This window comes from Protomyctophum parallelum (genome assembly GCF_964188405.1).
Source record: "Protomyctophum parallelum genome assembly, chromosome: 1".
Taxonomy (NCBI): domain Eukaryota; kingdom Metazoa; phylum Chordata; class Actinopteri; order Myctophiformes; family Myctophidae; genus Protomyctophum; species Protomyctophum parallelum.
Genome location: NC_139697.1, coordinates 41906979 through 41929245, shown reverse-complemented (window position 1 = coordinate 41929245; position 22267 = coordinate 41906979). Strand labels below are relative to the sequence as shown.

The 22267-nt window shown below is 41.7% G+C and overlaps 1 protein-coding gene across 10 annotated transcripts in view; it reads right to left on the bottom strand.

Annotated features, from left to right (window-relative positions):
• The window catches only part of macf1a (microtubule actin crosslinking factor 1a), a 266103-nt gene that overhangs the window by 175132 nt on the left and 68704 nt on the right, over nucleotides 1-22267 (bottom strand). The window lies entirely within an intron of this gene.

Genomic DNA, 22267 nt, shown 5'->3' with positions numbered 1-22267 from the left:
CGGTCCTGCTGATGACAATAACAACAAGGACAAGCAACAGAAAAGCCATGCTGCTTTTACGACTATCATCTGTGTTATCTCCCCTGTCTGCCTGGCAGCTGCCATTCAGAGGCCGTGCATAAGGACACATGCATGGATAAATCAATGTATTGATGGGTATAGTTTTCAAATTATTGCAAAAAGCTAAGCAAATTACTTTGGTTAACTTTAGAACGGGCAGCTGGCAGGAGACTGCTGAGAAATAGGCCTAGGGACAACTTGGAATTATTGAATATTAGAATAGTCACAACAATCTTCAAATATAAATATAATATTTCAAATTATGTTTTATATAGAAAACAAATATACCATATTATTTGAAATGACTGGTTTAATTACAACAATCTAAAAAGATGCACTTACTGGTAGTTGCTACTGTTTTTGTTTGTTTACCAGATGATTGGCCAGTGCAATGCTGTAATTACAGGCTACGATGGTGAATGGTGTCATTTAGATTTATTGTCAGTTAGCTGAGCCAATCAAACTTCTGAGGATCTAGATTCTAGAGTCAATGTATGTGCAATACCCTTTGATTTAGTGCTGCCGGAATTGTCCAAAAATTACATTCGGATATTCGTTTTAAAAACCCACGTGGATTCGAGCAATTCGACCCATTTGGATTTCGGATTTCAATTCGAGCCATTCGGATTTATTAATAATTATATTTACACCAATACAACCTGAGACATAACATTTAAAGGACAACTTTAGTTTTTTTCAACCAAGGTTCATGTTTTAGGTTATTATTAGAGAAACTAAAAGGTGAGTTAATTTTCTTTCATTTGCTGCTTTCTTTCGTTTTAGGGATTTTAGCTCTTTTTGACAGGGGGGGCGGGGGCATTCGAGCATGGGGCTAAATATGTATTTTTTTTACCAAATTTGATGGTGATTTATTTATTTATTATTTACTATAGTCCTAATAAACTCCAGGAAATTACATCTGGCCACAGAAGATCACATGATCTACTGAATGTGAAGGTATAGCCTACTGGGGGAAGGCTTATACTGTGTGTATAGGCTCAATATGTCAGTTTGTCACATTCAATAGATCCTGTGATCTTTTGTGGCCAGATGTAATTTCTTGGGGTTTATTAGGACTATAGTAAATAATAAAAAAATAAATCGCCATAATATTTTGTAAAAAAATACATATTTAGCCCCATGCTCGAATGCCCCCGCCCCCCTGTCAAAAACTGCTAAAATCCCCAAAACGAAAGAAAGCAGCAAATGAAAGAAAATGTACACTCACCTTTTAGTTTCTCTAATAACCTAAAACATGAACCTTGGTTGAAAAAAACTAAAGTTGTCCTTTAAGATTGCATTGCTGGCGCAACTCTCTCTCCGCGCATTGGTGCTGCTGAAAACCGAGTTGGAACACAACGCATTCTCCCTTATCAAAATGAGGCACGGAGGCAGTATTAATTCACAGAACAGAACACTGCATTGCTGCTGCTGCTGCCGGACCTGGCAACACATTTCATCCTTACGCATTTTATTTATCTTTTTATAATTTCCTGAAGGATAAAGTCGCTTCATGATTGAAGATTGATGAGTGATAGATCTGTGTGTTGTCTAAAAATATACTCTCCCGTCTGTCCGAAACAACACCGACCCAGATTCTGATCACTAGATACGCTGTTGACGGAAGATTTCACCCTTCTGAGCAGCGTACACCCACTGCGCAAAGAACATAAAAGGCTCCCGCGGCCCCGCCCACCCTGTGCTCACTACGCTGCGTAGTCTGCGTTTAGGAAGAGTACGAGGCAGCCACGTGTCGCGTGGCAAATATAACTAATCTACAAGCTCACAAGTCACAACGCGTCGCTTACCCATGGCACCATCTCGCGAAAACTAATAATAATAAATAAAACATATTTTCGAACCTTAATTTTATATATTCGGTTATTCATTATTTTTTTTGATTCGAAAATATATTCGGATATAGAATATTCGTTGGCAGCACTACTTTGATTATAATGGATGACCAATTATATTAAAAACAATGAATGTATTTTGTGGTGGGGGTTGTTAAATATTATTGTTATTAAGTCTGGTAGCATATTCCATCAGTCATGCAAAACCCAATTGACAAGAGAATCTCAAAGCTGTGTGCGTGTGATCAAGACATGTTGCATATAATATATTATTATTATTTAGAATTGTTTAATATTCAGTACTGTTAGCTTACGGTATTTAGAATTTAAACTAATATCCTACAAACAAGCACTGTAAATCACCCAGGATAAAAGCATCAGCTGAACGCCAAAGCTGTAAATACGAATGTGTTTACTTGTGGTTTCATGCAATGCTGGCAGTCAAGGAAGTCAACATTAAACTACTGTGTAAAGTACGTGCTTAAGTGTAGTCAATCTGGATAAAAAGCAACAGCCAAAGGATCTAAGAGGTAAAACATAATGGCTTATCATGGGCTCTGTCAGAGTGTTAGTGTGAGATCAGGTGGGCTTCACAGTCTACAAAGCAAGCAGTGGCAATTAACCCATTAAAGGGATATTTCACTTTCAAAATAACTTTTAAGTTGCTTGATTCAGTATTTTGATACTTGATATTAATTTTAGCTGCCCCGCCCACTTCCTATGCAAACCCATTGTAACTTAGTTAAAGGTATTATGACATGATTTATAACATAATTTTAAAAACATTAAAAGTCTTGGCCATGGTCCTTCAAACTTGTCTAAAAAGTTTGAACACTCAACTCCACTCCAGTATTTCTTGAAAGGGGTTTTTGTGCATGTGTAAATTTCATCCTGAGAAGCCATGGAAAAACACATTATTTTAGCCTGTAGATGTCGGTAATTCCCCCTTTCCTGTCAACCCAAGATGCGCTACTTTGACATCTTGGTAGGAACGTCATCGTCAAAAATAAAAGAGTCATCTAGGCCAGTTGGTATCCAGTGTAAGGACTTGTGTTGATTGACACAGCCAACAACAGAGCAGATTGATTTTTCTCTAGAAGCCATTATTAGTAAGTATTACAAAGAAACAAAGTCGCGGTCACAATGAGGAAGTGGAGAACAGAGGGTAGGCACTAGGCAGGGAGCAGAGTGGAGGGGGCGGAGGTTTAGCGGAGATCTACGTATATCTCTGCCGTCCAACCAGATGAGACATTTTTGCATAATTATTCACAAAAGTCCAGACAGCAGAGAATACACTGAATGTTCAAACTTCGGGTTTTTTTTGGTGAAATTGATGTCAAGAAAAGCCAAAAAAGCCAAAAAATCTACAAAAATGTGTTTTAAATGTCACAATCCCTTTTAATTAAAATAAATGTATGGAGCCTTGTTCTTGGAGCTCAAACCTTTTCATGTCAAGGACTGTGGACACACAAAATTATTTGACCGCTGGCCACGATCGCAAAATATATTGTTATAGGGAGTCGGCAGAGATGGGCAAAATACAAATACTGGGTCAAAAAAATTATCTAAATACAAAATACAAAATACATCTTCCATCCCAGCGAAATACAAATTACAAAATACAAAAAAAGTATTTCAAATACGTATTTCAAATACATGTATTTCAAATACTGCCCATCTCTGATGGGCAAAATACATTGAAAAAGTATTTTGATACAAGATACAAATACTGGGTCAAAAAATGTATCTAAATACAAAATACATCTAATTTCTTCCATCCCAGCGAAATACAAATTACAAAATACAAAAAAGTATTTCAAATACGTATTTCAAATACATGTATTTCAAATACTGCCCATCTCTGGGAGTCGGGACCCCTAGAAGCTTTGAGATTTGAGTTCAAAATCTTCGCTTTAAAAATAAATATCTATTCAAATTTGAACAAATCTTCACAATAAAAAAATAGCGGATCTACAAGCTCATAGTGCGGCACAAAGTGACATGCTATGAGCTTGTGTATCTGCCATTTCTGAATTTTAAAAGTAAAAAGTATAAAATTGCTTTCCCCGTTTGAATGGGTTAAGTCAGACAATCAAATGCCATACAAGCACCTTACATTAGTACATGAAAGACAGTGTTTGCCTGGAGCAGCAGGTAGGCTTTTAAACTTGCACACTCCCGGCAGAGCAATAAGCAGACTGACGGTGGCAGCCAGGTTTGAACCCTGGCACAATCAAGCAGGTGTACAGTATACTGAGGGAGAGAGTTGGAGGGTGACTATGGCACTGCCAAGGTGCCATTGTGTAGCAGGGCACGGAGGCTGAAAGCTGATCCACGGTACACTGCACACACATCAGACAATGTTTTTAAAAGTGCATGACGTGATGCCGCTCGACGCCGACCTCATTCTCATCACACACGGTTAGTGTGAGTTAGAAGGTTAAGGCCCGGGCCCGTGATAATACAGCTTGATGGATGATAGTTATGTCAAAAGACTACAAAATGACATGAGAGTACATATTGAGCACAAAGCAGAAACTACTGCACGGCCTCAGATCTGACAGCACTTTGGTACAGTCTCAGTATGACCCCTCTGATGTCAGTAGCCATCTGACTTGTTGCTCTCACATAGAGTACAGACTATATACAGTCAGAGTGTGTGTGCGACTGTGCGTGTGCGTGTACGTGTACGTGTACGTGTACGTGTACGTGTACGTGTGTGTGTGTGTGTGACGTGTGTGCGTGTAGCTAAAGCTTTTATCCAGATTGACTCAATCACTGACCAGGTAGCACATAAACTCTGATCCATCGGACTTGCAAAAAAAACCTCACCTAACCTAAGTGACCTAACCCATTTAAACCGGTATTTTGTGCGTTACAGTAGCTATTCAAAAACAGCTGATCTTCAAGTTCACTTCGTGCTGTGCTGCAAGCTTGTACATATGCTATTTTTTAACAATTTGGAAAACTGTGAAAGTTAAGATAACTACTGATTTAGAAGGCATTTGTAGAATCGGTCTCAGGACATTTATGTAACCTCGTCAACGTGCTGCGGGGCTCACAGGGCGACAGTAGTTAGACTGTCTGTGACAACAACGTTCACACTTAGTGAGTAATGGGGAAACTCAAAGATTTGCGCCAGCATCACTTGTAGTCATCGTTTCAGATTTTCCAGATATGGCTCACCAATGATTTAGCCAGCATGATTTGTTTTGCCATACTGTAGGTTCCAGTGTCAGACTAAAAAGTTAATAATCAAATAAAACGTCAAATAAATAATCATTATGCATACAACTTAGCCTAGTTACAGCACTTTTCCAAATTCTCAAGGATGCTTTATGTGGGAGAAAGAGAAAAAAAAAAGAAATTAAATAATTGATGACAAAGGAGGATATAATGTTGGGTTTGGGTAGCTACAGTCAGTAATATGAGGCTTAAGAGGTGAGGTGTGTTTTGATGACAGGGTGGGGGAGGAAACTGAATGAAAGTGACTTCCACAGCGAGGAATCGGCAACTGAAAAGACTCCATCCGATCGGTTTGGAATATTTTGCAGTTCATTTGCCAATTTTAGATTCCCATCATCTCTACACCGTATGAACAATAATTACATAAAATACACGGTACACTCAAATGGCAGATACAGAAGCATAAAAACCTGCCTCATTACCTCACATTTAATAAAGAGACAACCACACCCAGCATTCTGACAATTGTTCCTCAGGTCTCTATCGTTTATATAATTGCAAAGCTGAAAACCTACTGTATATCAAATTTCTACATTCTCACATGTACAATAGCTCATCAAATACCACCAATGGATATGTCCAAAATGTCTCAAATCATATCCTGGGCTATTTGTTGGAAGGTACATATCGTCGTCTTGGCCACAGTGGTTTCATTTGTGAAATGTACTGCTGTTGATGCAATTAACGTGCCAAATGTACTGTTTCTGCTTGAATTGGCCACGTAAAGACGTTAACCGCGAGTTTGCTTGGCATTGAGTCACTGGCATCGAAGGCTTTATGCCTGTTTAGGCTACTGCGGTATTAACTTTAGCCTAGTTCAGATGCAGAAGCGATAACAGATATGAAAAACAGCCTGTTCTACGGCTCTATTTGAGGTTAACGGACCCAGCCTTGAAGGCAGCGGAGGCAGAGGAGATACAAGGTACAGTATGCCCACAGGCCCCACACACCCCAGGGGTGTGTGCCCACACCCCTGTGTGAGTAGTAGTGTTTTTGGGTGTCTGTGTGTTGACTCGTGCTGTGGGGGGTTGTAGCTAATCAGAGATAAGCCCATTTCATATTATGCACCGGTGTCGCAAATCCAGAATAGCAGATCTACAAGCACAAAGCACGTATCAACACGCTGCGCAGCCAACTATAAACCAGGGTTAGACTGCTGGATTACAATGCTAGGGGGAGACGGGACAAGGCAATGCTAAGTGGACCACAGTAATCGGCCAGACACAAACACACACATTCCGTACACACAGATCCTTACGACTCCTTAGACACTTTACATAACCACACAAACACAATTTAGAATTTAGAGACTAGAGTAGACGCATCCACGCCCACCCAAAACACACCCACACAAGCACACTTTCCTCATCTACCTTCTGCAACTGACCGCATCATTTTCCACAACACACACACACACACGTTAGCCAGCTGTCCCACCTGCGTCTACAGGTGAACCTACTTGCAACATCATTCAAATGCAACACCAATTTGCTTCGAAACACACCATGCATGGCATGACACTCACCCTGTCCTCCTCCACCCTTTACAGTAAGCACACATGCACGCACGCACACACACAGGTTGTTATTAATGCAAGATGGCACAATTTCCATCTACTCACTAGTCTGCATCTCATTGGTCATAGACAGTTCAGAAACGTGCCTACTGCCTACCAATCACATCATTGATGGCGATACCACGCTAATAAAAACTGCAGTCTTTCTCTTCCTGGAAAGCTGAAATAGAAGCCATTCTTCTTTCAATAATAATGAAAATCTTATTTGAAATGACCAAATCTGCCTGCATATACGTAATGTCACTAATGTGCAGGTTTCTGAACTGTCCACAGCCGCCCTCTGAGACACAGACAGGGTAGACAGAAATGAGAGGACAATTATGAAGATAGCTGAAGGTTTTCTGCAATCTAAATGTTTCACAATAAATAAGCATTGTACCAAGCATTGCTTTTCAAAAGTTGGCTCATGTTTTTCATTTAGTTTCTTGAATTTTTTCCCTCCTTTATTTAACTAGGGTAAATCACATTGAATCACATTTCTCTGGCCCTCCTTCCAATCCAAGTTAATCTAATTCTAAAAGCAGCTTTATTCCTGTGACCACCATGTTGATTGGAACTCATGACAGCAGGGGGGAACAATAGTGTCAATGTGTGTGTGTGTGTGTGTGTGTGTGTGTGTGTGTGTGTGTGTGTGTGTGTGTGTGTGTGTGTGTGTGTGTGTGTGTGTGTGTGTGTTTCCTTTTTTTTCCCTTTTTCAAAACAAAACAACCACAACACTCCGGACACAGCTCACGATTGGATTATTATAAATCAAGTCACAAAGGAACAGGACTAATTCTTACGAGTTAATTTTACATACTGAAAGGCAAGCCACTGGTACAGTAAGCGGACTGTTTGGCTCCTGAGACAAAGGCCTCCTGTGTGTAAAGAATACTGGGACTATAAGGTACACCTCACCAACCTGTACTGTATGTCTGACAGACTACTGTACCTGGCTGGTGCTGTGCATCAAAGCCAACACCTCTGCCCTAACCCTACCCTGCCAGGCCGCCCGCCAGGCGCCTGCCCACCCTCTGGTCACCTGGACCAAATGGCTGCCCCATGATCATTGGATTCAATTACCAAGTCTTCATAATGGAAAATGCTGCCTGGCTGCACCTACATTTAACACAACAGCTAGAGCACAGAGTACTGCCAGGGTGGACTTGTATTCCCTGTTCAGCTCAATAGGTGAAGGGCATCTTATATGCAAATAACATGAATCAAATGATGAGAATATTGTGTTAAGAGGTAAGAAAGGCTGACACCGCACAGTAAATCACAGATCTATTTTACACTCACTCTCAACACTGAGGATGTCTTCTGTGTGTAGTGTAGCTAAACTGGGTGTTGCCACAACAGTCCAAAAAAAGACCTGAATGGACAAAATGAGTAATAACAACCAAAAAATCTACACCTCCATAATGGATGAGTCAAACTCATACACTCCATGTTCCCCATTCAGAAGAAAGTCTACAAATAGACGACAATTCTGCGTTACAGACATTCATTAAATAAAATAATGTAATAAACATCAGTGACTCTAAAGTGGACTATGCCAGGTCATTAGGGGGCTTTTTATTTAAAAATAAAGCTTTTCCTCCACATCTTCAGGACTTGAAAGTGTATCCCTGCTGAGAGCATTGGGCCATCGACACCCAACTGGAGCATGACTCAGAAAAGTTAAGAGGGCACACAAAACCATTCTCCGAAAGGGACGATAAATACTAAACCTCAGTACATGTAGACAAACTAGGCCAATGCGAACCTAGCCTACAGGTTACACTACACATTTGACATAGTAAGTGCACCAAACAAAGAGACGAAGGATGCACTGAGGACTGAGGAAGTTCACCATTGAACTCCGGCGTTATCGCTTCCCTGCCAGCCAGATACAGCGGATCTTTTATTTTGAAAAACCCCAAATTTACCCCAAATGAACTGGAAGCAAAATCAATAGCAATAGTTAATGTCTCAATAACAACTTTAAAAGTCACGAGAAGTGTTCATATTGTAACCGTGAGTTAGCGCCACATTTTAACCCATTCATGGCTGAGGCCGATTTTTGCTATACTGTAGAGTAGATAGTAACAAGAACCCCAAAAAGGGTTCCGGTCCTGAACCACTTACATCGATGTTCTGTTCCAACACTTCAATCTGAGCCTCAATTCCGAGAAGAACGTGGCCAAATGTCGCCGTTATCACAGAATTAAGCGGGCATCTTGGTCAGGGCAACAGGGTCTGTTTACCGCTAGCTATAGCAACCGCAAGCTAAGCCGATGATAATAACTTTGGGAGAGCTTTCATAATTAAGAATGAAAGAAAGGTGAAACAAACAAACAAACAGAAAGGAGAGAAAAGAAACGTTGCATGAGAGAGATAAAAAAAAGAATAATGAGAGATATGGATTGAGCCGCCTGTTGCTCCACCTTAAACAAATTATGAGCAAACACCTCCATCGCTCTCGGGCTGTCACACATTATTTATCTGTCCATCAGTGAGGTAGGACAATGTTAAACCCATTTATGAAGAATGTATCAGAAGGTACAACACAATACCGAAAGAGAGGCGAAAGCCTGAGGCCACAGATGGTGGCGGAAATTTGATGATTTATGTACGATGTGTGTTTGCAAAAGCGAATGATTGGATTATCATTCCCCTGCAAGTTAGGACAAAGGTAACATTTAAATATCAAAGTCCTTTGGTCAAATACAGAATCAACTACTCCAGTAGTTGATGTGTACACTGCGCTCAGTGCCCTGCTACGCTATGAAATACTGAATGGGAATTTAACCCAGACAGAGTAAACTTGCCATAGTAGTTTTCTATCTGAATAGTTTAGTTTAATTTTAAGGGGTTTATTGTGTCTTGAAGTGACTCAGACCAAGCCTGACACCACAACAGCTGCTATTGGGTGAGGGGTGTGCTCTTGACTGCATTATCACCACAGCTCAAGTAGCAGCAGGTGGGCAGCCATGGCCACAGTATGGCCTACAATACAGACTAGACAAAAGGAGCCTCTGCAGTTCATGTTTAACTTACAGCCTTGACATTGAGACAACTGGACAAGTGCCTGCTGGTCTGCAGGGCAACATCAGGGCCTCCTGCAAGCTAGCAGCTCTGAGGTACTACTGCACAATTAATTTAATTAATTCATTAAATTTGGGGGCTAGCTTCCACACCTGACAGATCGTAGTACAGCATCATGATCAATGCCTAATTTAATTCATAACACCTGTTGTAGCTGAGAAGATGCTCAGTTAAAGGAACACTTCACTCATCTTCAATTGGTCCACTCCTCACTAAATCCTCATTATAAGATGGAACCATTTCTGTCTACTTCCTCTGTGTCTCAGAGGAAGGCTGTGGAAGAAAAAATGGTTTCTATTCCAGCATACCAACTTTCAAGAAAGAAGGCATGAAGAGGCATGAGGTCAGTCCGCTGCCCCCCCAGGTTGGCAGAGGAAGTGTAGCGCCCAGGATTACATTAGATAATTGGCACTGGGTGAAAAGAAAACTGGGTTACAAAATCGTGGGATAAAAATTTAGAAAAAAGAAAAAAAAGAAAGAGAGAGGCTTTCTATTAGCTTGGAAGACAGTAGACAGGTTTCTGAACTGTCCACAGTCCACTAATGAGATAACAGAGTGAGTAGATGGAAATTGTGCCATCTCATTATGAGCAGTAGTGACCAATTACTATATGAAGATATAGTAATATACAGTATGAAAATGGATGAAGTCCTCTTTCAAGATGCAATTACTAGTGCCTTTCTCTATTACCGAGTATAACAACATTATAATAACATTGATAACAATACAACATAAATCATACAGTCCTATGTCATGGTATTTCCTTTGGTCGGTCCCAAAGAACTGTACAATGAATATATCATGTATCAAGTCATCAAGACATGATTGGGATGGGACGATATGAAAATGACATAAATAAATAATTGTGATTAACGATATTGCTATAATCAATACTGCTTAACACGTAAAATGACACTTTTGTTTAACCACTTGAGCATCTCTATCCTGGGAGATTCCCAAAATAGCCAACACACATTTTTGGCGAATCGATTTGTGTAGATTGAAATAAGAGCATACTAAATGCACTCTTTACATTTCCGTTGTATCAAGTATAGTGGGTTTAAGTGGTACTGAATTAGCAGCTAAACAAAGCTAGTGTATGACATAGGACAATTTCACAATAAATAAACAATGATTATCGTCCCATTCCTAGTCATGACCAGAGAAGGCCTCCACTGTGGGTTCAGTGGTCTTACAGAATCAAACAAAACAACACACCATGTCTGACTCACTGGACTCAAAAGGTGTCACGGGGAATATCATGGCTGGCTTTCACCTCATGTGATGTAATGATGGGGCCTGAGTCACAGTAGCAGATGCTAAAATGTCATTTGCACTAAAATGGTTTAAGAACGCAGATGATGAAATTATGCCTTTCCATCTCTTCTTTGTTCTCATGCTGTCATGTTAAGGCTCATTTTGTTCTGTGGTCCAGGTGAAGAGATGATATTAACAAGGAACAGAGAGACAGCTGCCTTGCCACTTTAACCCCATGTTGGTCCGTCTGTGTGGTTCAGCAACATGAAATATAGAAAGAATAATGTGGAAAAACATTGATGCTCTCAGAGAAGTCAGGAGCTGACTGTACTGAAATTCCTACCCTCAAAATTATTTTGTTATGGAAGTTGACCAGACATTTATCCAATTAAAACTGGGCGGGAAAAAAATATTTTTTGCGTTGGCTATTCAAAAATAGGAGGTATACAAGCTCAAAGCTCATCATTTTGTGCCACGCTGCGGGCTTGTTGATCTGCTATTTTTGAATAGCCAAAGAACTACTGATTTAGACGTTTTTATAAAATCGGCCTGCAGGTCTTAAACATAAAAAAACCCGAAATTGGACAAACCATAGGAAACCATATACTAGGACAAGTGGTAGGCTAACAACAGTTGCTGGGAGGAAGCATCCCAGCCTGCATCTGTGTCACCTGACACCGCATTGCTTTTGGTTTGCATGGCACGCACAACACACCTGCTACAATTGGCAGCATCCCCATAGAACAAGCGTTGTTCTGCTCATCAGTGAAGACAAACACCATGCAGACACAATGTCTCAAATATGGATGCTGCAGCTAATTGTTCAGCTACCATGAACAATAATCGGCATACAACGGCTTAGCAATTTAATTAAGAGCTTAACACACAAATTAATGATGATGAAGGCGTACAGTAGATGGTGGTGATTGAGATGGCTGTGATAACAATGTAATGCTAATGCTGCTGGGCTGGCTGATATGAAACAAGGCTGTCCCTCGTCCTTCTATTGACCCATACTGTAGCTTATCTATCGTACACTGCGCAACCCGTGAATGTAAATACACACCCGCACGCAGTGACGCATACACACATGGCTTGATGTTAAGCTTAACATGACCACCCAAAATGTACACGTACAAAGTACCTGCAGTTCCAATTCAAAGTACATACTGAGGGAAACCATGCCTTTCACTGTTAGCTCGGTTAGACTTTATGCAGAGATACTCCATTCATTGGTTGTTAGATCAAACTGAAAGTCCACTTGTGTTCATAATATCCCACCGAAGAATCATCCTGATGTCTACAACAGCGAACCAAAATGTAATCAACTCCCTCAACCAGGATTAAGAATACAACAAAAGCATATAAGGCCTATAAGGCATTCACTCAAGCTCCCCATTCGTAGTTCAAAACGACTCAAGATCATTCATAAATTGCATGTTCAATGTCATACTCCACAGCTTGCCACCTAATCAACACAGATAGCGTGAGATTATGTCCAGTCATACGGAAAGATTACAACAGGGCAATAACTATAAAGCACATTTAAAGTCCTTGAAAGGCGTCAAGTGAACGCGTCAGTCAGTAGTTATCACTAGCTTTGACGAACAAAGATGATGTGAGGCATTGAAAGGAGACACCAACCTCTCTTCTCCTCCAGGTCCTGGAGGAACTGTCTGTAACCAGCTGTAGAGCTCATCCCTCTTTCCCGAAGACGGAAAAGAGACAAATGCAGAGAAAGAGAGGGAGACAGCCAGACAGAGGGAGGTAAACAGATCCACGGTAGTGACGGTGAGTATGAGAAGTGAGAAGATGACCAGAATTATAGGTTAAAAGAACTCAAAATAAATAAATAAATAGAAGGGATGGGGTAAAGGGCCTCTGACGTTCTTGAGGAAGAAGCAGAGACACTGCAGTTCTGAGAGGGCAGGGGTAACCCCTGTGGTAAACCAGGAAAGGAGAGAGGAATGGAAAAGTAGGGAGGGACAGAAGAGCAGGTATTGATTGGAGGCTGCGGCTGCTCAAAAAGAGGGAACCCCCGGGGATCCGAGCCGTCAGTGAAGACCCATCCTTAATCGTGTGGATAATCCCTCCTCCTCGTTTCCTTCTTCAAGACCTTTCCTTCTTCGCCGGGTGCGTATTTACTACTACATGTATGCGTGTGTGTGCCTTAGCCGGTTGCTGTGCTAGCTCTGGAAACGCTCAAAGCCCTGATAGAGGAACTGGACTTTGACCACAAGGCTGAAGGCAGGTGATGTCACTGCCTAGAGCCAGAGACATGCGTTTCACTTGCGTCCGGGGGGTGTGTGTGTGTGTGTGTGTGCGCTCGCGCGCGTGTGTGTGTGTGACTAATTTGTGTATGTGTGTCACAGGGAAATCAGGAGCAAAACGGGGCGTGTTTTCAACTCTTACAACTTTCAGCGTTCAGCTGTGCTGCATTTCTCAAAACAAGTGTTGCATATAGACGCTGTGGGTGCATGTGTGTCACTGTCACACATTTGTCATCGAGTCAGATTCATGCCTTTTTGTCCTGGTCCCCCCCCCCCCCCCCCCCTGCGTAAATGTGTGTGGTGACTTTGAGCTGCCTGCTGCTGGATCAACATACTGGAGCAGATTACAGGGGGAGGAGGAGGAAAGAGAAGGCAAAAACGCCTGGGCTTTTTAAACACCCACATTCCTCTGTCTGTCTGTCTGTCTGTAAAAGTCCATCAGTGTTATCATTATCAATGACCAGAAAATTACAATAGTGATATCAGGTAGATAATGCATCAACCACTTACTTCAACCTAGTTTGGGCAGCAATTGAAAAAAAAAAATACAAACTCACAACACATCACAATAGGATGCGTTGTGACACATAGCAAAGGTCATCGGGCTTCGGGAGTCGAACCCGCGACTCGCTGTCAGGCTGCATTAGAGCCTACTGTATATTTTGGTATGCCCCCTAATCACTGTTTTTAAATGGATTAAAGTGTATGTTTCCATCAATGACTGCCCATAATAATGGCAATGCATGTACTGTACAGTAGTATGCACGTAGCCTAATGTAGGTCAAGTAAAATGTATTCATACGATGGAAACACCGTTTATGGTTTGACTATTCAACTTTGTTATCTGACTCTATGGTTCTAACTGGTTACCCTGCTGTGTTTCAGTCATAGATACATGTTCTTCACTCTATAAATCATAATAAAATCATATATGATATTTACATCCTCTCGATACAGTCTAAAGTATTGTTTAACTTTGTATTGAGTCTTTTTCCTCCTCTTTTCTTTCTATTATCACTCTTATCAGTTCCCTCTTTCTGTTATACTTGATGAAAAGGTAAACAGTGCACGGTAAATGATTGCCTGTCCTTTAACCTGCAAACTGAAGTCTGAATGATCTATTAAAAAACATGCACACACACACACACACACACACACACACACACACACACACAAAGAGGGGTGTAGTAGAGGTCTGACACCATGGAAACCAACAAGCTTAATGGTACCTCACTTCTAGGTCTACGCCACAGTGAAGGGGTAGAACAATGCATGGGGGGATGACGAGATTGGTCTTAGCATCCATTTGTTTGCCAAATAACCCCATTTAAGTCAGCAATTTAATGTTAGGGAAAAGAGGCCGGAGAAGAGACAAATATTGCCAGAGTTCACACATTATAGACTGAAAATGTTAAGAGAAGCAGCCATTTACAGTCAGGTTGACAGAGAAATGCCCTCCCTTCCTCCAGGAACCAATGATTAAGTGTCCTTGAGTCAGCCAGTCAACAGGATTTGTGTGTTGCACAGTTCCTAGAGGTGAATGTTTGTAGCTGTATAGCTTTCATCATAAATTGTACTGGTCTACAAACTCACACGTGTCACGTCACCATACAATTACATTGTGAATTTAGAGATCTGCTGTGAGTATAATTTGACATTGTGTGTTCCGCAAAGCTTCCCTGGATCAATAACGGTTGGAAAATGACAAAACCATTATTATCACAGTGGCCACTGGCCTAATAGTTGCAAAAAATAAAATAAATAAAAAACTATTGTTTGTTGTGCTTTGCCATCTACAATACCATGTCTGTTTACCAAGTTATGTAAATGGTCCTTGGCTTACATAAGGCAGGCATGTTTATATTAATGAACTCACAGCCATAGTAGAACTGGACAGACTCCATGGTGGCAAGGGAAAAAATAACATTTTAGCCCCTCAGTCTGGTTATGTTGGAGCCCCAGATATTCTTCTGGTCATTGAGAGCCTTCCACGACTCTGCCTTCTATATTTTGATGCTCAGATTGAGTTGATCCAGGACCAAAATTACTTTAAGTCCTTGACCTCCTTCAGCTCTCGACCTTCCAATGTGTTCATACGTGTTGCTCAGGTGTGTTGTACGTGTCAACTTAAGTCTTCTTGGCGTTCACTCCGGAATTGGTTTCATCAAATTTGGAACAGTTTCCGTAGCCCTGGTCCAAGGCTTACAGCGAGCCTCTCTCTGACGCCTTGTGGAAGTACCTTCCACAGCCCTCTGGTCATATTTCCACTCCCGTGCGCTGTTTTTCTAATACCAGCAAATAAACAAAACGACGAAACCACTCACCGAAACAAAGCCTGCTAGACCTTGGTAAAAGTCTATTCTCGAACCTGGGAAGCGTCTGAGGTCCCCAGTTTCTCTCTAAAATGCACTTTGTGCCATTTTAATAACGCAATGTACCCTGAATTTAACTGGATCACGCTATCCTACACTTGCGAACCGCCAGTAATGTGATCCTGGCGGTTCGCGAGTGTAGGATAGCGTTACCGTCCTTAAATTCAGGGTACATTGCGTTATTAAAATGGCACAAAGTGCATTTTAGAGAGAAACTGGGGACCTGAGACGCTTCCCAGGTTTGAGAATAGACTTTTACCAAGGTCTAGCAGGCTTTGTTTCGGTGAGTGGTTTCGTCGTTTTGTTTATTTGCTGGTATTAGAAAAACAGCGCACGGGAGTGGAAATATGACCAGAGGGCTGTGGAAGGTACTTCCACAAGGCGTCAGAGAGAGGCTCGCTGTAAGCCTTGGACCAGGGCTACAGTTTCCGGATCCAGTTTTATCATATACTGTCAGAGCTGGTATGTGGACTTCACTGTCTGCTACAAGATTACAATGATTTCAAGGACGACCATAACTCTGAGAGCGTACAAATGGAACCAAACGGACCCATAGGGGTCTGTTTGGTTCCATTTGTACAACCTCAGAGTTACAGACCAGTAAGGGTCCATTTGAAACCACCTAATTAGAATCGTTAAAGGGAACCGTTAAGAAACAGGAATCGTTAACCCCATCAGAGACTGAGCAGTGCAATGTTGCCAACAAAGTCCAGGTCTGTCTGCACAACTGCTGACGTTTCGACAGTTATTCAAAAAAAAAAAACATGTTCTTCGAAAAAGGTCAGTCTCCCTGGAATGAACTTCTCACATTTCAACTATTTCCTCTGCTCTCACTCACACACCTCTCTATCAACGCTCTTTCAGTTTGTCAATGTCACACACACATTCACACGTGCAGCACACACACCCTCTGCCAGCCATAACAAAGACATTGTTCCACCCAAACAGAAGCTGTCAAACCTCCAATCAGTACCCAGTGTTTGTACAAGAAACAGATTCATAGGAGATTTGTCTCCTTCAAGCAGACAGAAAGGCAGTGCTCTAAAGTAGTAAAGTACATTTACTCAAATACTATGGTACTTATTACTCAAGTCAAATTTTGAGGTATTTCAATGTACTTTAGAGTATTTCCAGTTTTCTGTATTTTACTTCTATACTCCACTACTACATCCCAGGTGCAAATATTGTACTTTTACTTCACTACAATTTTAGTTACTAGTTAGTTAGATTTAGATTATTATTACAAAAGTGCCCGTTGGGCACTCGCCTACTGGGAACGATGCAAGTTGGAAATGCATGCCCCACCTGTACAGTGTCAGTATGTGTCCCTTTTATGCCTATATGGAGTTCTTTGTCTTTGGAATATGCAGATGTCAGAACAGGCCAGCTCCAAATATGGAGATATACTGTAGATCGGGTCCAGAGCCTGGGCAGAGGCTTTTGTGCTGGTTCTGGACAACTGGATGTCTGACAGACTCGACACCGGGCACTCCCTGTGGTGGTGTGGAACGTACGTGTCGAATTTGAAGTCGGTGGAGAGAACGAGAACGGTTCTCGAGTTACGTGGATTACAAGATTACAGACATACAGAGACGTTGGCGCATTTATAGATTGCTAGATACATTACAAACTTCAACTCTATATACATTTCGGCCAAAATACCTGATCTACAAGCTCACACTGCATCGCAAGCTCGCATTGCATTGTGAGCTTGTAAGATTTGTATACAGTTGAAAACTTGTGCAATGGAACATTCTGAGTACTTTCTACTTTTGGTACATTTTGATATAAATACTTTTGTACATTTACGCAAGTACATTTTGAATTCCGGACTTTTACTTGTAACAGAGTATTTCTAAATTGCAGTATCGATACTTAAAAAACAAGTACAAGTACAAGTAACGAGTACTTTTCCCACCACTGCAGAAAGGCATGCTAGCTGTCTGCTAATGCCCGTGAGAATAGCAGGCCTGCATAGTTATTATTGTTCGGTAAGGGACAGTAATTAGCTCTCACTGGATGGAGTGGGTGGTAACTTACTGTACCATATTTCTCTCTGTCTCACGGTTCTCCCACAGTGCTACTACATCAAACCTAGAATAAAACACAACATCTTTGCATAAGAGGTTTCATTAACCTACAAATGTCTTCCTACAAATCTTAACAAAAACGAAGAAACGTATGTTGCTATATCAGTGGTGGGCTCACTGTGCTGCACTTTTTCCATGTCAAGGACCCCCAAAATTATATTTGGCTGCCGACCCCCATATGAAAATAGTTTGGTCTTTACTTTATTTACTGTTGAGTAAGACATCTTTGCTTTACAAAAAATATTTATATTCAAACATTTGCATACATTTCAAGCTTAACCCAATTCTGGGGCGAGAACCCCTTTTGGTGTTCTAACCCTTCTGGACGGGAACCCCTTTTGGGGTTCTGTACAGTATATATATATATAATTATTGTGTGTGTGTGTGTGTGTGTGTGTGTGTGTGTGTGTGTGTGTGTTTCAGGGAGGTAGGGAGATTATCAGGAGATGACTCAGTGGTTGAATATTCCATCCACGGCAGGTGCGCACACACACACACACACACACACACACACACACACACACACACACACACACACACGCACATCAATCATTATGCACAGTCATAGGCACAGTTTGCCTACGCACACACTTTCACTGACGGACTGCATTTATGAAGAGACTAGGTCAATGTACACACATTCACATACTATTTGAAAAAGCCATCGCCCTCCATTCCATCTATATCCCTTTGTAGTTGCACAGTCCATTAACCTCATTTCTTTGCGCGCGCACACACACACACACACACACACACACACACACACAGGGTGATATGCTATGCAGTAAAGGCCGTGGCACACTGCCAGACTGGATTACCTAATACCAGCCAAGGTAACTGGACCGCTGAGCCACGGCCCAGGCCTATGGCCCCTATCTTGCGCACTGACTTACCCCTTACAGTATGCCTAAAACCTTTAGGCATTTTTTTACTATTTTAAATTATAATTTTTATAGTTCAAATAGCTGATATACAAGCTCAGTGTGTCGATGATGTACAGCGGCTATTTTCAATGTTGTAAATGTTTTTCAAAATATCAAAACACGCTTAAAAGATTTACACATGAAGGGGTGAGGCAAGATACAGGCCAAGTATCTCCTTAACCAAAAGGTAATAATTCAGTCTCTCTCCAGCTCGCCCACGCAGGCACGCACACACGCACACATCCTGGTGCACTTGGTCTGTCACGCAACAGGGCCAGATATCAGTGGTGTGACCAGTAACTATAGCAACGGGACCAGTGTCTAACGATCGCTACTTGCGAGCGTGATTCTTTTTCACCTTTTCCAGCCATTCCTCTAAAATAACTGTCCCGGGGGCCGCAACACCATGGACACTCCACAACACTGTAAACCTTTACGGTCACTGGACATAAACTCACCGACTGTAAAGACAGGAATGACTACATTGAGACACAGCAGGCAAACTGAGAAATGGCATCGGCTGTGTGAGAGAACTGCACCACAATACAATTGTGTTGGTCTTTCCCAACGAATCAATCTATTCAAAGAACGGACACGTGATCCAAATCCCGGTTTTGCAGGAAGAAGACGCCATAGATATAACAAATATACTGTGGCGTGGCAACAAAACTAAAATGGATTTCCTCGGAGAAATCAGCAACCAGTGCCAAATAACCCATTCTGACCTGAGATCAGATTCATACGAGGTTTCCACTGGACACACGCTGGTCTGACGAACCCATTCTGACCTGAGATCAGATTCTAAAAATGTCAGTAGTTCTTCGATTTTTTTCAAAAATAGCAGACCTACAAGCTCGTATCGCGCCACTCGGTGGCGCGATATGAGCTTGTAGATCTGCTATTTTTCAATAGCTAAAGCACGACATGATGCCAACACCAAAATGGGTGCCAGGTCAGAATGGGATAAACAGTAGCATTAGCAAGAGATGCATGTGGAATAAACAAATAGATGTATTTACCTGTTGATGATGATGGGCAGCAGCAACAATGACATTCAACATGGAAGAGAAAGAGAAAAAGACATCAGGTTAGTTCGCAGATTTGAGATCAAACTGGGAGTTTCATTCAGAAATGTAATTTCACATTAACCTTTTGAAAAGTGGGATTCCTCGGATGATATATTCCAAGAAGGGCCTTCTTTCTGATTGTTAATATATTATAACAACATAATTTGTGATATTGACTAATTCATTAATCACAAACAAATAATAGTTATGTGTTACATATAAACTGGACACACAGGGCACTGCAACAGAAAAGTAATGTTCTTCCAAAGGGGATACATGACATTGTGGATGTCAAAACAATGACACCGACTTTCTCACAGTGGCTACATTGGGCCTGGTGGGCAATGAATTAGCAAACCAAGGCCTCTCTCTCACACACACACTCGCTTCATTTCAGATAATGCTATGCCAAGCCAAGAATGTGATTCCAAATCATTTGGTTGAAAACAAGGAGCACACCGTTCCTCACGAATGTGGTGTTGTTTACATTCAGTTCTGTTCTACATGACAAACCTGGGGATTTAACAACTTTTAATGCAGGACAATATATTTGCGCGCACGCACGCACGCACGCACACACACTTCTCAAACAGTTTTCTCTGTGATGTACTACCCACACACTGAATGGCACACCAGGCTCAATGATAAGATCTCACTCTCATATTCTTCATGTAATTTTAAAATATCAGTCGGTCTGACTTCATTTCCTGCCTTTCCTCCTCCAATATTAAATCTTGGTGATTGAAAAATGAGATAATACTTCCTGTATTTCCGTTCCCCAAACCTCAAGGCCATGCCTAAATTGTTCAGTAGGAATCAATTAATTGATTTGTTGCTCTATCTATACCAGTAGCCTCTATCATCATAATCAATAGTTGGAACCCTATAGTCTGTGTGTGAATGTTTCAACATGGTGGTGGGAGACGTAGTCGTAGCAGCCTCAAGGGCTGATGTTGGTCTGGGTTTGTGTCGTGGCCCACTGAGATTTCTGGATTGATATTTCACTCCAACACAAATTACCTCTCCCGGGAAGTAGATTTTTTCCAAAACCAAAACCTAAGTATGGTCTCCGATTTAACACAAAGAAAACTCCACTGCACCATCTGGTAAATAGCTCAAGTGTTGGAGAGAGGAGAGGAGAGGAGAGGAGAGGAGAGGAGAGGAGAGGAGGCACTGTTTCCCAAACAGTGGGTCAGGACCTTAGAGTATATATTAATAGAGACGGCACCCGGAGGAAACCCTGAGGCGAAATGGACATAGTGGCCGAATTTGGTATTGTAGTGCTGGGCCAGCGGAGGTCCGTTGACTATCATGACTATCATCAGCTGAATGGTTGACAGACATTCGGAGGTGTAAGAGGGTGCAGAGGTGAAAAACAGCCTTGGCCTCTGATACGCACGCACGGACACACGCACAGTTGCACGCACACACACACACACACACACACACACACACACACACACACAATGGGGCATTCATTGAGTAAAGCCACAGAGCCAGGAGCCAATGGTCTCTAATCTAAGTGAGGTAGAAATGGAGAGGAAAGGAAAGTCATGAGGAATAAGTCAACTCTATTTGCGTGATTACCAGTTACAGTAATCAATTGAGGACAAATAAACAGAGACTAGGAGAAGAGAGAGAGAGAGAGAGAGAGAGAGAGAGAGAGAGAGAGAGAGAGAGAGAGATAATACAAGAATACAAGAGATACAAGAGAATACAAGAACATTCTACGTAGACAACGATGCAGGAGAACATCGTTTTTATCTATAAAGAGTATAGATAAAACGATATAAGAAGTCTCAGGAGAGATAGCAGGTGCTCTCTCTCACTCTCTCTCTCCTCTGGAATAGAGAGGGGGAGGGGTGCTGAAAAATAAATAGACCTTGGCAGAGAAACATAAAATGTAGGTCAGCAGGAACAGATACAGAGGATGCACAGTTGATAGAGATAGAGATAGAGAGAGAGAGAGAGAGAGAGAGAGAGAGAGAGAGAGAGAGAGAGAGAGCGAGAATGCTGATTAGAACAGAAAAGACAAGAGCCAGGAATGAAGGAGCAGAAATGGATAATGTGCATTATGTGGTCGTCACTTGAGAGAAGAGGTTCACACCACGGACTGCAGAGACCCAGCGACGCGAAATGGAACAGTAGTGAGGTGAGAACAAGTGTCATTCCAACTGTCAATGAAGACCCAGACAGGCACAGTCACTGTCTTACTTTCATAGACAGAATACCAAGGTGGTATGCATGGAAAGTTTAACACACAAACATATGCCTACATCAAAGAGGGGGTCTGACCTGAAGAGGCGTACTCTGCAGGAGTTCCCCCTAATCCCCCCTCGACGGATTGGCAGAGATCAGAGCCGCGCATCAAAACGGTCAAAATGGTGCGTGCATGACCGTGGCATCTTCTTTGCCCATTTTATCCACACCCACTCCACATTGGCTGATGTCACATCACACCACATCTGGGTGAAACCTTTCATC